The 16,479-nt window shown below is 41.1% G+C and overlaps 1 long non-coding RNA gene across 2 annotated transcripts in view; it reads left to right on the top strand.

Moving 5' to 3' along the window:
- The window catches only part of LOC109118233, a 119,041-nt gene that overhangs the window by 99,711 nt on the left and 2,851 nt on the right, over positions 1–16,479 (top strand). Inside the window, exon 1 of one of the 2 annotated variants that reach the window (XR_002025543.2) lies at positions 14,709–14,918. The exons of the other annotated variant lie outside the window; for it this stretch is intronic. This is a non-coding gene — a long non-coding RNA (uncharacterized LOC109118233). Of the gene's footprint in view, positions 1–14,708; positions 14,919–16,479 lie in introns of those variants that run through there. 2 annotated transcript variants of the gene reach the window in all.

The following is a 16,479-nucleotide window of genomic DNA, read 5'->3' as shown; positions in this document are numbered from 1 at the left end:
GTCAACAGCTTGCTCCTCTGAATGACCTTAGTAATGTAGACTTCACCCTAGAAGGTAAGAAAGTGCCCACTGTTCCAGTATCTATCCAGCACTGACTTGACAAGCTCCTAAAACATTTTCCCTCTGATCTCATTAGACATGAGGTATGTTATTATGGTTGACATGTCATTTCAGAGAGATTTAAAATTGCACACAAATACACACACACAACTTACTCTTGCATTAATTGATGGAAAGACCTTCTGTGTGCATGACATACAGAGCAACAAGATTCGGCAAAGGTTCAGTCTGGCTGGGATGGAAAAGGGTGTGCACTATAGTCAGACATTATCTGGATTTGACACCTTGGACATATGGTCTTACAATTTTGAGTAGGTGGCTTTGCCCCTCTGATTCTCCGTTTTGCTGTTCAGTACAATCAAAATAATAGTTACCACTGTTACACAGGGTGGCTGGAAAATTAAGAAATGTGCATAGAGCACTTAGCTCAGTGTCTTGCACCCTGCATACATGCTAACTGTGAGTCCCTCCTGTCCTCATTTTCTCTCCTTTCCCTCACTTTCTTCCACTCTAATCTAATGGGAATGTACTTGTGATACCTTCAAACATGCACAGAAAGTAACAAGGCCACCAACGTTCCATGGAAAGGATAGCCTTGGGAGGCCCCTGCTTCAATGCATAGTAAACAGTGGGTTATATTCTTATATGGTTTGTATTAATACATTTCTTTATGTAGGTATAGGATACCTCTGCTTCTTGGATAATTAGACCTGCTGCCTTAAAATTTTATAATTTGGATTCATTTTTCTCAAAAAACTTCCTCTCAGAGGGCCCAGAGCAAACCTTAGCCAACTGAGTTGAGTACAAAGTCAAAAATTGCCAGAGTAGGGCCTGGGATGTAGCTCAGTGGTTCCACAGCCTGCTTTGCAAGCGCAAGGTCCCAAGTTTGATCCCTGGTACAAAAAAAAAAAGAGCTAGTGTGGAGTCCCAGAGATCCAGGTTTCCTTAATAAACAGGGGACAGAGGATGGTTCACAGGAAAGGGGCTAGCTACAAATGAATAGCTTATATCTGAACAATTCCATCATGGGTTCTGCCTGCGAATAACAGAATAAGGAAAAAGTGGTGCCTGGCTGCAGACCTTTGCTGAGTGCTCTTTGCATTTCATAAGTGTTCATGAATTCTGCCCTTCCATTTTCCACTGGGAAGCCACAGTTCAACACATCATTCCCTGTGTTAACACCTCTGACCACAGCAAATGGCTTTCAGCAAACAACAAAGCAACTTTCAGAATTAAAGTGCGCAAGAGCACAAATGATTAAATTAATATGTTTTTATCTTAATTGTACACTACTCTCCTTAGTCGTTAGCTGTAACACACACACACACACACACACACACACACACACACACACGCATGCAAACATCCCAATTAATCCAATGAATTTCCATTGGATGCCCTTTGGGCTAGGCTTTGCCAAATGGTGGACCAAAGAGAGCTGGTTCTGGGCTCTCATGTTCTAATAAGGGAGATAGACTTTAGTTAGGTAATCTCACAAGTAAAAACTATAATCACAAATTGTAATATATGTCATGAAGCAAAGATGGTAGCCTTTATTATTTTTTATTTATTTATTTTTCATTGAGTTTATTGGTACTTTTTAAGTATACAGTACAGTTACATTCACCATTGGGATCTTGTACCTTTGCATGACAGATCTTGTTCTTATCTTTTCCCCATACCCCTGCCCTCCCTTCACCCCTTCCACCCTCCCCTATTTACAAAGACTTTGTTTCCATTTTTCCCTTTTCTTATGTTTTTTCTTTTCCCTTATTTCCTTTCCCCTACCCTTCCCACTTCCCCTACACCTTTAGCTCTTTTCTTCCTATTTTACATTATCAGTTATACAATTTGGATCTTATTTACACTTTTAGGTTTTCATATGTTCATACCAGAGAAACTATTTGGCATTTATACTTGTGTGCCTATTTATTTCACTTAAGAGTATGGCCTCAATATGCATCCATTTTCCTATTAATGACTCTAGTTTCTCATTCTTTATGGTTGAGTAGTACTCCATTTTTTTTTCTCATTGTGTTTATCAGTACTTTTTAGGTATACAGTACAGTTATATTCATCATTGGAATCTTGTGCCTTTACATGACAGTTCTTGGTTCTCATTTTTTCCCCATAACCCTACCCTCCCTTCACCCCTCCCTCCCTTCCCCATTTACAAAAACTTTATTTCCAGTTTTTCCATTTCTCAGATTTTTTGCTTTTCCTTTATTTCCCTTCCCCTACCCTTATCACTTCCCCTATTCTTTTAGCCATTTTCTTCCTATGTAACATTGTCAATTATACCATTAAGATCTTATTTACAGATATAATTTTTCACACCAGAGAAACTATTTGGTATTTACATGTGTGACTTAAAAAACCACATCTTCTTTATCCAGTCTCCAACTGATGGGCAATTGGGCTGTTTCCAAGTTTTAGCTATTACAAACTGTGCCACTATAAACATGGGTGTGCATATATTACTGTGGTTTGATTCTTTTGGAAAGATACCTGGCAGAGGGATAGCTTGGTCAAATGGAACCTCTAATCCCAGCTCTTTGAGGTATCTCCATATTGATTTCCACAGTGGTTGCACCAGTCTGTGAACAAACCAACAATGGAGAAGGGTTCCTTTCTCCCCACAGCCCTCCAACATTTGTTATTGGTTGATTTCTTGATAGCAGCCATTGTTTCTGGGGTGAGGTGGAATCTCAGGGTTGTTTTCATCTGCATCTCTCAAATGACCAGTGATGTGGAACATTTTTTTCATATATTTACTTGCTGCTTTTCCTTCTTTGTCTGAGAAATGTCTGTTCATTTCAGGTGCCCATGTTTGAATTGGGTCTTTATATTTTGGAGGCCTGATTTTTTTGAGTTCTTTATATATTCTAAATAATAGTCCTTCGTCTGAGGAGCAGCTGGTAAATTTTTTTCCCACATTGTAGGTTGTCTCTTAGTTCTGTTGATGGTTTCTTTTGCAGTGCAGAAGCTTTTTAATAAGATGAGATCCGGTTGTTGATTCTTTGTTCTAGTTCCTATGCTACTGAGGATTTGTTCATAAAGTCTTTTCCTATGCCAGTGTCCTCAAGAGTTCTGCCTAACTTATCTTCCAGCAAATTTAGTGTCTCTTTTTTAATGTTTAGATCTTTAATCCATTTAAGTTTTATTTTAGTGCATGGTGAAAGATAAGGGTCTAGTTTTAACCTTTGGCAGGTTGAAATCCAGTTTTTCCAATACCATTTACTGTCTTTCCTCCAGTGAGGATGGTTGGCTCCTTTGTCTAAGATGAGGTAGCTGAGTACATCTGTAGTTGTTTCTGTATCTTCCAATCTATTCCATTAGTCCTCAGGTCTATTTCTTTGCCAGTACCATGCTGTTTTTATCACAGTGGCTTTGTAGTATAGTTTCAAATTGGGAGGGCAAAGGTATGGGGAAAAAAATGAGAACCAAGACTTGTCATGTAAAGGTACAAGATCCCAATGATTAATATAACTGTACTGTATACCTAAAATGTACCAATTAACTCATTGGGGAAAAAAAAACAAAAATAAAAACAAATTGGGAATTGTTATACCCACTGCCATGTCTCTGTTGCTTAGGATGGCTTTTGCTGTTTTAGGTCTCTTCTAACTGGTTCTAAATGAATTTTTGGATTATTTTTTTCTAGTTCTGTGAAGTATACTCTTGGAATTTCAATCGACATTGCATTGAATCTGTGTAGCAGTTTTTGGTGTGGCCATTTTTACTATGTTGATTCTTCCTACCCAGGAGCAGGGGGTATTTTTCTTTTTGATATCCTCTTCAATCTCTTTTTTCAGATTGCTATTTTTTTCAGTATAGAGGTCTTTTGCTTCTTTCGTTAGATTGATTCCTAGATACTTCATGTTTTTGGATGCTATTGTGAAAGGAATTGTTTCCCTAATTTCTCTCTCAATGAGTCTGTTATTTGTGTACAAGAAGGCTATTGATTTTTGAGTGTTATATCCACCTACTCTGCTAAAAGTGTCAATTAAGTCTAGAAGTCTTTTGGTGGAAATTTTTGGGTCTTCAATGTAAAGTATCATATCATCAGCAAAAAATGACAGTTTAACTTATTCCTTTCCTATCTTTATTGCTTTAATTTCTTTCTCTTGTCTAATTTCTGTGGTTAATGTTTCCAGAACTATCTTAAAGAAGAGTGGTAATAGTGGGCATCCTTGTCTTGTTCCTGATTTTAATGTGAAGCTTTTCAGTTTTTGGCCACTTAATATGATGTTGGCTGTTGGTTTTTCATAGATAGGCTTTATTAAGTTGAGATATAGACCATCTATTCCAATTTTTTGCAGGGTAGTACTCCATTTTATAGAAAAACCACATCTTTATCCAATCTCCAACTGATGAGCAATTGGACTGTTTCCAAATTTTAGCTATTACAAACTATGCTGCTATAAACATGGGTGCACATATATCATTGTGGTATGATTCTTTTAATTCTTTTGGAAAAATACCCAGCAGAGGGATAGCTGGGTCAAATAGAACCTCTAATCCTAGTTCTTTGAAGTATCTCCATATTGATTTCCACAGTGGTTACACCAGTCTGCACTCCCATCAACAATGGAAAGGGTTCCTTTCTCCCCATAACCCCAGCATCATTTGTTATATTGAATGATTTCTCAATAGTAGGGAGAGGTGGAATCTCAGTGTTGTTTTCATCTGCATCTCTCAAATGACCAGTGATGTGGAACATTTTTAAAATATATTTATTTGCTGCTTTTACTTCTTTGTCTGAAAAATGTCTATTCATTTCAGGTGCCCATTTTTGAATGGGGCCTTTATTTGGGGGGGCTGTTTTTTGAGTTCTTTATATACTCTAGATAGTAGTCCTTTGTCTGAGGAGCAGCTGGTAAAATTTTTTTCCCACTTGCTAGGTTGCCTCTTAGCTCTATTGGTGGTGAAGGACAGGAATGCTGGAGGTTGGGGAAGCAGCCTGATGGTAGCCTTTAGAGAAGATGGGAAGGGATGCTTGGTTTGACACTTGGAAGATGAACAGTCAGCCAATGAAGAGAGGAAGAGAAGAGCCTCCAGTCAGGGGTAAGGGATGAGCCAAGACCCTAAGATGGGAACACCAGACTTATGGAGGAGGCAGAAAAAAGTCTGTGCTTGGGCTGTAATAAGTAGAAGAAACCTGGAAGGGTGCACAGGGACAGGTCATGAGAGACCCGGAACTGATTTTTCTCAGTTATTTCCCATTGTCCAATGTATTGGAGAGTTCTATGATACTATATCAAAATACCCAAGGTGGGATATAAAGAAGTTTGTTGAACTTGTAGTTTTGGGGGTACAAAATCCAATCAGCATAATACCAGTTCTGGCGAGTCACCCATGCCACCTGTCAGTCCTATGCATCACTTTATGGCAGATGACACTGGGGCAGAAGTATTTGAGAGAGAAAGAGATCACATGGCAAGACAGGAAGCTAGAGTGTGCAGAGAGGCTTTTTAAAAAAATAACAACTTTCTCAAGAGAATGAACTCAGTGCCCATGAAACCTTAATCCCATGGAGAGCAGGCCCCTATCCAGAGTCCACCCCCTAGGAAGTCAGTATACTTTAACTACCTTCTCCATGAAGGAATAGAGTGAATACCTAAAGCTCTTTGCTGTGTTCCTCATCCAAGGCTTTGGCCTCTGTGGCTGAGGCTGTTTTCTTCTATAATATCTAGTCTCCCCTTTTTATTACCAGTAACATTTTCTGGCAGTAAGTCTAGCTAAAGCATGAAGCATTGTATCTCTCAGCAGGCATGACTGCTGTGATATGAGTAGAAGTTATTGGTTGCAATTTCCTCGACAGCTCCTTAAAATTAGCTTAGTCACCTTAGTAACATTATTTAAGCTTTTATTCCCTTGACTAACGTGGAATGTAGATTCAATAGCTGGAGCCTTAGCAGTCTTTATGGATTTTGAGGCCACTTAGGGTGGAAGCTAGTCAAATATTGGTGGAAGACAAATATAGAAGTTGGGTTTCAAATAACTATGGAACACTGTGCCAGCCTTTAATAACTCACCCCAGGACTTCCTGTCTAGCTTAAACCTGCCCTCATAATTTAGCCAATTTAGCCAAACCTAGGGCTTACTGCACAGCCTCCCTCTCAGTAATCTTTGTTTTGTAATGTTGGCATTTATTTGCTATTATTCTTTAAATAAAAGCTTACTGTGCTCTCACTGTCATCATTTTGAGACTAGTTTCATTCATTCATTCATAAATAATAGCACAAATGCACACTGGGCACAGAATTTAGACCATAAGATCAGAAATAAGCAGAAGATTCTCTTCCCCTGCCCCAGGAATTCAGGTGTCAGGGAGAGAGAGCTTTCTAAGCAGATAGTGTAACTCATTACAGATCCTGAGGCAGGAGAGATCATAGAACAGTTGAACAACTAGAAGAAAAATGTAAAGACAAGATGGAGAGGGTGCTAAACTTTTTCCTGAAGCATCAGAAAAATCACTGAATCTTTTAAGTTGCAAACTGGATGGAATTGACTTCTTAATGACATTTGGCTCTCAGAAGATCCATGCCTGAACTCAGCAAAGGGGTAAAGCTTGAATGATGGAATTTTTTGTACTGCTAGCAAAGAAGTTTAGAAGCCAGGTGACCCAGGAATAACCCTTAAAACACATCTTAGATATTTTAAATGCCAACATTGCCAACATAAGAAGCATTACCAGAACTGCCTACATGTGGGGGTTTTTTTTTTTGTCTTTGTCATGATAACTTTCTTTCTTTTTAGTGAATTGGGAGAAATCATATCTCTCTTGCTTCCATTGTTGTTAAGTGGCACCTTACTGGCTTGGGTTCTAGCTTGCTTGAGATTGCCATCAACTTTTTCTGTGAGCTCTTTTGAATTTAAGAGAAATTAACCCTGAATGATGTGAGCCCATGATACTCACAAGTGGTACTGCTTGGCGAGGGTTGGGTTTGCAAAGGCTATAAGTCCAGTTTACAGTGCCCCAGGAAGCTTTCCAAATGTTCCCAGAAGAGCCCTGGAAATTCAGTAGTGGTATAATAGTAAAAGTTTAAAGAAAAAAAAGATAATGTCTACTGATGGTAACGATGTGACAAGTCAGGCTCTGGCTTGTGTGTGCTTTCTCATTTCATCTTCAAGCAATCTCGTGAGGAGTTATAGTTGCCTTTATTTTTTCTGATAAACAGGTTCAGAGAAGTTAGGCCATTTGTAAATGTTTACAGCTAAAAAGTAGTGACATAGAAGTTGGACCTTGGGGCAACACGACTATGACACTTTCTGTGTCATTTGGGGACCTCGTCAATCTTGGAAGATCCTCTTTGCATGGAGCAGGGCCACTGACAGGAGTTCCTGGTGCATTAGTATCCTAAGATTCCAGTGACAAATTTCCCTATGCAGTGAAACCTTGGATTTTGAGTAACTTGTTCTGTGAGTATTGTGCAAGGCAAGCAAACATTTCTAATAAATTTTGACTTGATAAAATCTTGTAATATGTACAGCATGTGATGCCAGATGCCACACAATCACGGCTGAGCCAGTGGTTTTTCTCTCTTTTTCTGCAGAATTGTTGGTGATTGTCTTCCAACAGCACGAGGTTATGGAGGAGAAAGAGAAAAAGGCAGAGGGATCCTTCACTTTAAATCAGATTAAGAAGTTGTGTAAAATGTGGGAAACAGAGCAAAATTTTGTAGAAAAGCTAAATAAGGCTGGAATAAGGCTGTAGCAATGTAAGCGATGACTGTATAACAACAATGCAACCGTCACATTTCCACAAAATACTCAAAAGGAGGCAAAAGGAAGTGCCATTGGGGAGGTTCCTTGCTAAAGAAAGTTGCACAAAAAGAAAAGGGTTCCACTGAGCCAATAGATAGCAGGGATTCATTTAGTAACAGTAAATGTTGTCTTATACAATAACCTCCCTCTGTGTTGTCTCCCTTACACCAGCCATGAAAATTAAAGAAAAGTGGGGTTAATTTGTTTATTTTTCATATTTTTTTGTATTTTCTTTATTATTTTGTGTTACAGTATTATAATCATTTTTGTATGAATGTTTTTGGGTTGTGGAACAAATTATCTGAGTTTTCATTATTTCTTAGCAGTGTATTAGCTTTGAGATGTAAGTGCTTTGGATTACAAGCATGTTTCCAGAATGAATTATGTTCTCACGCCAAGGTTTTACTGTGCTTGGTTGCTTAAAACAATAGAAGTCTATTCTTCTACAGTCTAGAAGCTGCAAAATCAAGGAATGCACATGAGCAAGAAGTTGTCCTAACCTCTCCCAGTGGCTACTGGAAGGCCTGGGCTTGTGCCTCCCCCCGCCTCTCTCCTGGAAGATTACTTGGGACTGTGTTTAGGATCCACCAAAATAACCCAGGATAAGATCCTTAGACAGATCTACAGATTCTTCTGCCAAATTTATGGGGGTTCATGGATTCCAGCTGAGTCTTTGGGAGCAATTGTCCAGCCTGCTGCTCCTTATCTGTGCCTGGGTGCCTGAGGGACTTTCCCTGACTCACCATTTACGTAGCACCTGTAAGGGGCTCACCCTCTCCCCTGGGGTCAACCCAAGCGCAGTTGGGTCAAGCCTGGATGCACATTTCTCACCAACACGACATAATGTTTGTCTGAAGGTAATTCTGCCTCTAAATTATTTGCAAATGTTCCTCACATTTTCCCCTTTCTCTTTAGGATTCGGAGCCAATTTGTAATAAGCAAGAGCAGTTTGACCCAGATTAAAAGATACAATTAGTCTGTCTGCTTGGTAAACCTAAAAAAGTACTACTTACAACAAGTTATTGTTTTTTGGACAAAGGGAGATGTCCTGGCAGAACAATACCCACCCCCAACACTGATAAGAGCCTTGTAATTTACTCAAAACACTCAAGTGACAGAACAGCCCCTTACAGCCTGCTCTGGTGTGAAAAAGTGACCTGTAGAAGAGGGGTGGACTCTATCGCTGCAGACCAGAGAAGAGATGCCTTGCCAGGCTAGAAACCCGCCTCCACCTGTCCTTAGTGGTAATAAAGACTGCTTTCTGGAAATAGATACCCACAATGACCACCAAGGGTGTAGGGCCACCTGGAATTGTAGACAAAATGTCCATTGACTAGGTGGGTCCTGCCCTTGCCTTGGATGATTTTGAACATGGGGGTCAGAAGTAGGTTCCTGGGTCCTAACTGTTCCACAGCCTCTGGGCTGAATCAGAAACCATCATCTCTGGAACACTGGCCAAACTGAGGGGCTTGGTACAATGGGTGCCACTACTCCTTAGCCTGAACATTCCTGTAGAAGCTCTGACCCAGGCTTTACTTATAAGATGTGGTACTATGAGAGCCACAACCCAAGCAGATGTATTTTGAAGCCTTGCTCTGGTGAGGCTCTGGTATTTCTAGACATGGATCATCTCATGTCTCAGTGCACACTCTGCTGCTATAACAAAATACCTGATAATTTATAAAAAGATTTCTTGCCTAAGGGAATAGGAGGGACCCCTGGCTGGGTCACAACATAGTGGAGAAGCTGAAAGGGAATGAGCTTCATGCAGGATCAGGAATGAAGGCAGGGAGGGACCAGGTTCACTCTCTTAACCTGACCCATTGGTAGAATTCATTCATGAGGACAGAGTTTTGTGACTTACTTACCTCTTAAAGATTCCACCCTCTCAACACTGTCACCCTGGGCACCAAACCCATAGCATAAAAACCTCAGGGGCTGGCTGCATCCCAGTTGAGTTTCACAATCACGATGTGGGTCAAGACCTCTTGTTATATTCATGTCACGATTGATGCAAGTGGGGTGGGCGTTAAACTGTGTCCCCTGAAATTTATACACTGAAGTCCTAGCCCCAAGGACACTAAAATGTGACCTTAGTTGCAGGTGGGTTTTGCCCAGAGGTAGTCAAGTTAGAAAGAGATTGTTGTGAGTGGACAGGATGCCGCTAATCCAGTACGACTGGTGACCTTTATAAGAGCGGAGATGCATCCAGGGACAATGCAGGTGAGGAAGATGCTTCTACAAGCCAAATGATGCCAAAGGCAGCCAGCAAACTGCTGGGAGCTGGGAGAGAGGTTGAGACAGACTCTCCCTCCCAGCCCTCAGAATAAATGAGCCCTGCTGGCACCAGTCTTAGACTCGTCACCTCCTGCACCGCGAGGCTAGGCATTTCTGCTTTTGCAGCCACTCAGTTTGTAGTATAGTCAGCTTTCCACATCCACGTATTCCACATTTGTGGATTCAACCAGCCACAGAATGAAAATATTTGCGGGAACACGTGTCTATACTGAACATGTATAGACTTTATTTTTCTTGCTATTATTCCTTAAAAATACAACAATTTACACAGCACACAACATTAAATATTATAACTAATCTGAGGATGATCTAAAGTACACAAAAGGATGTATGTAGTTACATGCAAATAATATACTGTTTTATGCAAAGGAGCATCTACTGATTTTGTTATCCAAAGGTGTTCTTAGAACCAAGGGTTGATTGTACATTGCTGTGAAGCCCTAGCAAGCTAATAATACATGGGAGCTGATACAGTGGGAATGTCTGGAACAGTCACGTTGTTAACTGGCTCGCCTACAGCTTTCCCAATGCTCTATTAATCTGTCTTCTATTGTGTAGACTGGAGAAGCAAAATGACTGTTCATAGTTTCTCATGATGTGGCCAATGAGATCCAGTCTCTGGGAAGTTTCTGGGAAGAATTTGCTCTCTGTAAGAGACAGATAGGTGTCTCCTCCATCCTCCAGCCCCCGGTTCATCACCTCCCCAGCTGACAGATGCAGTGCTCAGCACTACAGTGAGCAAGATGTCCAAAGGGTCTCTGAGCTTCTGGTGCTTTTGTGGCTGAGCCAGTACAGCCAGATTTCTTGAGTTGAAGGAAAAGGAGGCTTTGATTTGTTTAAGTCACAGATTTCCCACCACATTCCAGTTGCTCCAGGTTCCTAGGTACCCAGCATGTGAGCCAAACTCTGACTAGACCCAGTGCACTACAGCTGCAGTGCCCACTGTATGAGACCTCTGTCTATGGACAGTTGGGTCGCAGATCCTAGAGCCCAGTGCTTTCATTTCTGTTGTCCGACAGCAGTCAGAAGAGATGCAGGGAAGCAGCAGCTGCCAGCCCAGGAACACAGAAGGGACAGAAACTGCAAGAACCCAGCACATGGGAGCGGAGTGGAGCAAAGAGGGCTACAAGACACCTCACAGAGCCCCATTCATTCTCGTCTGACTTGGCCCTCAGGCTCAAGAGCGAGCTGCACACACTTCTAAGTCCTTTGAGGTTAAGAAGGAGGTGGTAACCAGCTGCAGGAAGGGCAACAGAGCTTTCTGGGAGGAGGGGCATTTTGTTCCAAGGGTTATCACAGGAGAGTGACATGCAGTGGGCTAGATTCACTCTGTTAGACCTTTTTCTTACTTCAGCTTCAACTCCCCTTTTCCTATTTGTTTATCTGCTTTCCATATCTATCCTCAATAGCAAACACAGTGTCTTTTATACATGAAGTTCTCGGCAAATAGTTGCTTAAACTTACAAAAATGGGGAGGCTGCCTGACTCATAATTTTCCTGACCTCTGTTATTCTTATAATGGATGCTGCCTTTCTAGGCAGAAAGAGAAGGCAACATTTTGGCTGGGTCATTCAGCCAGATCTTATCCAGAGACCATGGTGATTGGTTCAAAGAATGATACGTGATTCTAGCTAGATTCCGAGGAAGTCCTCGGGATTTTAAAAAAGTCAGAATCAGGAAGGATTTATTCTCTTCTCTCCTCATGAGGTTCTAAGAATGTGAGAAACCGTGACACATGGAATTTAAAGAAAAGCTTCGAAAGTGTGATGTGCTTCAACCCAAGCTGCCTTTGAGCCATTCCCCACACACCTCTCGGATAACTGGAATCATAACAGTGATCCTAATAGTACAGACAATCCAGCTTTCACTTACAATTTTTCAGCTTTCTGGTGGTGTGAAAGCAGTACTCATTCAGTAGAAATCAAACTTAAAATCTAGAAATTTGATCTTCTTAGTGCGAGTGGTGTGTGGCACAATGGTCTGCAAGATGTTGAGCAGAGGCAGTGAGCCACAGCTCCCAGACAGCCTTGCAATGAGGACAGAGAACAACAGGTGTTTCAGGTGTGCCACAGTGTGCTAAGCTAGAATATTCATGTACTAAATGCGTTTTTTCAGTTTAAGATATTTTCAACGTGATGGTTTTACTGGGAGGAAACCCCATTGTAAGTGGGGCAGTACCTGTACTGACTATGAAGTGGGCATTTGGGACGAGTCAGCCAACTTTGAAGATGCTGTCAGTCCTGAGCTAATGGTAGCCTCTCCCTTCTCTTTCCTCTTAGGGTACCATACTTGCCCCTATTTCATGGCAATCACCATGTCTTGTGTTGAATGGTTCATGCTTCGTCATTTTCTGGTTACTTACCTATGACCCTGGAACGGGTTATAAAAAACAACATGGTCTCATCTTAGCCTCAGGTATCTTGTGCATGACTGAACTCTTACACTGAACCGGTCTGAAACAAACACCCTGAAATATTGCAGGAGATAAAACCAGAAATATTCATGGCAATCACCATGTCTTGTGTTGAATGGTTCATGCTTCGTCATTTTCTGGTTACTTACCTATGACCCTGGAACGGGTTATAAAAAACAACATGGTCTCATCTTAGCCTCAGGTATCTTGTGCATGACTGAACTCTTACACTGAACCGGTCTGAAACAAACACCCTGAAATATTGCAGGAGATAAAACCAGAAATATTTATTTCTTGTTCATATATCACACACGGATAGCCCCTTGTTCACATTTCATTGGTTGAAACAAGTCACGTGGCCCTGCAAATGAGAAAGGGCAATCTGTCCAAGGGAGAAGTTCTGTGCCATATACTGTCTACTGTGTTCTCTTCCCTTCACCACTGAGCTGCATCATGCTGCCCCCTAACTTCCACAGGACCCCTCCAGGTGCTTTGTGCTTTGTACATTCTCATGGATGGCTTCTACTCTTTTCTTCCTACCATTGATCACAATTGCAACAAATTCTCAGGACATTGTCTATTTAATGTCTCTTTTACCCACTGGACTATAAATGGCTTTGGGGAAGGTCAATGCCTGTCTGATGTTAAAGTACTTTAACTGAATTTAAATGAAGTGCTGTTTAATTGCTGTAATCTTGCACTTAGATCAGTTCCTGTTGCATACACTACCAGTGAGTTTGTTCATGAATAAAAGAATGAACAAGAAAAGAATCCATGAAGGAGTTTTCACCTATTCTTTTCTTGTGGTAGTGCAGCTGTTGGTATCTGCCAGGTTCTGTTTGAGGGCCAGGGATGGAGAAATGGATTGCACCCCATTGTCTGGCCATTTTTTTGAAGCCCATCATTTGAACAGAAGCTTGTCCGTTCTACCTACCATGAAACCAAATTAAATTTCCAATAATGAGCTGCTTATGATCAGCAAAAATGGTGACTTCAAATGGTTCACCTAAATCTGAAATAGATGAGAGGCCTATATGAACCTATTTAGTGTTTCCCTATCCCTGCAGCACTCCTCAATTTATTTTCACAGCTTTGTAGTATGGATATTTCTGAATGCAATGATTTTCAAGTTCTAACTGAGCTCTAGTGCAGGACTCCCAGGCATTGCAACCCTAGAAACAGCTGAGGGCAGTGCCCCTCCCAAAAGCTGACTATGGCATCTGATGTGCAGAATGCAATGATTTTCAAGTTCTAACTGAGCTCTAGTGCAGGACTCCCAGGCACTGCAACCCTAGAAACAGCTGAGGGCAGTGCCCCTCCCAAAAGCTGACTATGGCATCTGATGTGCCTGAGATCCTCAAGGGGGTTCCCCTGCCTCCAGGACCTACATATACTGCTGTATGCAGTGTCTTCTCCATGGTCTTTCCCCCATGACATTGATTCTTGTGCTAACTAGGTGAGAAATTGCAGCAGGCTTTCTTTTCATGGCTATTCCATGCATCTCTGTCAATGCTGGTTTACATTCTGGGATTGAACTAATTTGTTTCCTGGTTGCTCCTGGCTGCAGGCTTCAGACAGCTCTGCTTTGCTACCCTGTGCCTGCAACTTGGCTCCCTCTCTCTGCTTCCCTCATTCCCAGCTAACCACATCTGAAGGCAAGAAGGATTAGTGGGCTCAGTGTGATGCAATTCGGGCTCTTGTAGCTTGGCCACTCCTGCTACACTGAGGGGGTGGGGAGATGGAAGGCTCTGCTGCTGTATGAAAGAAAGAGGAGGGGGAGACAGCCTTCCATGCCACCTTAGCTGCCATCCAACTGGAAGCATCCCTATTTTGACAGTGAGAAAGTGAGGGTAATCATCATGACGATCATGATGATGATGATGATGATGATGATATGATGATGAATATTTACTAAATATTAAACTCTTGCCTGCACTAATCTCTGTTCTTTCATATCACACACTTCTATCATATCAAATAACACTTATCAATGATGAGATGTCATTATCATGTCCATTTTATATCTGGAGAAACTAGGACCTAGGAGAATGCAAGCTTCAACGTTTGATGTGTCTGACTCGAGAATGATGTCCTTACCATTGCTTCTGGTAGCCTCCTCAAATCTTGATGCTTACAGGGCTCTACTGAAAAGTGAATGTCTTCTAAACTGCAATCAGCACTCATAACCTGGAAATAATGAGTTTTGGAAACTAGAGCTGGGATCAGAGATGGCATTGAAGACACTTGTAGCCCTCCCGGTGTCCCCAGATAGCATGTTTTACTTTTAAGTGACAAACTAGGAAGGCGCTTCCCCAATGCCTGGATGTTGGTGGAAAAGAGGACCAGTTTTCTCACTGACATTCTTCTTTTCAATAGGGTAAGTAATTTCAGCTGTAAGAGTATTTATTTTTAACACCCCATGGGACTTCCTATGAATTATTTTCATGTTGAAGATAAAAAAGTTGAACCTATAACTATTTTTATTTTTTCAGAATGAGCTTGTAAAACATCTGGTTAATATTTTCCAAAGCTGAATCTATGCATACTCTACAAGCCACCAATCCCACTCCTGAGTAAATATTGCATAGAAATGAACCCTCATGTTCATCAAAGATGAGTCTTCACAGCAGACCTTATAGCCCCAAACCAGAAATGATGCAAAGGTCTAAAGTCTGAGTATGAGAATTAAATTATAGCTAAGCCTTAAAGCAAAGTACTACACAACAATGAATGAGCAGACCTCAATCACCCCAGGGATATGGAAGAATTTCACACCCATCTTGTTGAAGAGCAGAGTTTGTTCATAGAGAAATTCATTCTGCATGAGTTGAAGAAGACAGATTTCCAGTACAGGCACAACTCATGTCTGGTATTTTCAGATCTGCTCTGCCTTCTGTGCCAAGAGGCTGAATTGCGTGAATCATACCAGTAAGGTCCCTTGTTTCCTTATTTCCAGGTGGTTTGGTCAATTAGAAACTGGTAGGACATGATATGATTCCAAAATTCCCTAAATTAATAGGAGACTGGAGCCAGATGGGACACCCCCCAAATCAGAGGACTCTTGAATGGCCTAGATATTCCACAACCTGACTCTATCTTAGCCAGATTGTAAGAAACAGAGGGATCTTGCTTATATCCATGTTGCAGTTTAACGGCCAGTTGATCCATCTGTATAATGAAAAATTCCCAAGAATACTTAGGATACTGTCTTTCCAGGTTTATGTATATTTTTCAGAAACAAAGAAAAAAATAAAGTGTAGATATAAAGGGAATGGCCATAATATTTATGGGAAGAATGTACTACTGCTGCCCTTCTCTGGTCTCCTTTCAGCTGGTATCAGGCCATTGTCTCCCTTTGGACAGAGCTTTTTGGCTGATAGTTATGCGCTCATGAGTAACACCATTGTCAGTAATAGTTCATTCTTATTCTCCTACTAATAACTAGGATAATAGAGGACCTCAAGCATCACAATGCTTTAGGAATATCACTGGTAGGGATTTCTATGGAAAAAGCCACCATCATTGTGCTGATAATTAACTCATGCCTGGCACTTACAGTTTAGAGTCACATCATGTGCGTGCTTTATTTGTTCAGGCGTTTACTGCATTGTCTGACCCAGAAGAAATTGGAGCAGTGGAAGCAGCTACTTAGAATAATGGAGAAGATTTTGCTTTTTTCTTTTAGCCCTAGTTAGTGTCAGTACCTTTGTTAAAGTTTTTTTTTAACAAATGACCCTGTGGAACTGCCATTGGCAGAATCTCTATCTGACAATATAGAAACTGACGTTCAGAGTGGTTATGCAGCATTCCTGATGTTATGGGACAACATTGTCTAAAAGCAATGGAATCAGCCAGCCATGGACTGATATTTTTGCAATTGTGAACCAACATAACTCATGTATTCTTTTTTTTTTTTTTTTTAGATTTTTTGTGCCGTT

Source organism: Fukomys damarensis, unplaced genomic scaffold, assembly GCF_012274545.1.
Source record: "Fukomys damarensis isolate Sample0158 unplaced genomic scaffold, DMR_v1.0_HiC HiC_scaffold_32, whole genome shotgun sequence".
NCBI lineage: Eukaryota > Metazoa > Chordata > Mammalia > Rodentia > Bathyergidae > Fukomys > Fukomys damarensis.
The sequence above is the reverse complement of the archived record's forward strand: the minus strand, read 5'-3'. Positions and strand labels throughout refer to the sequence as shown.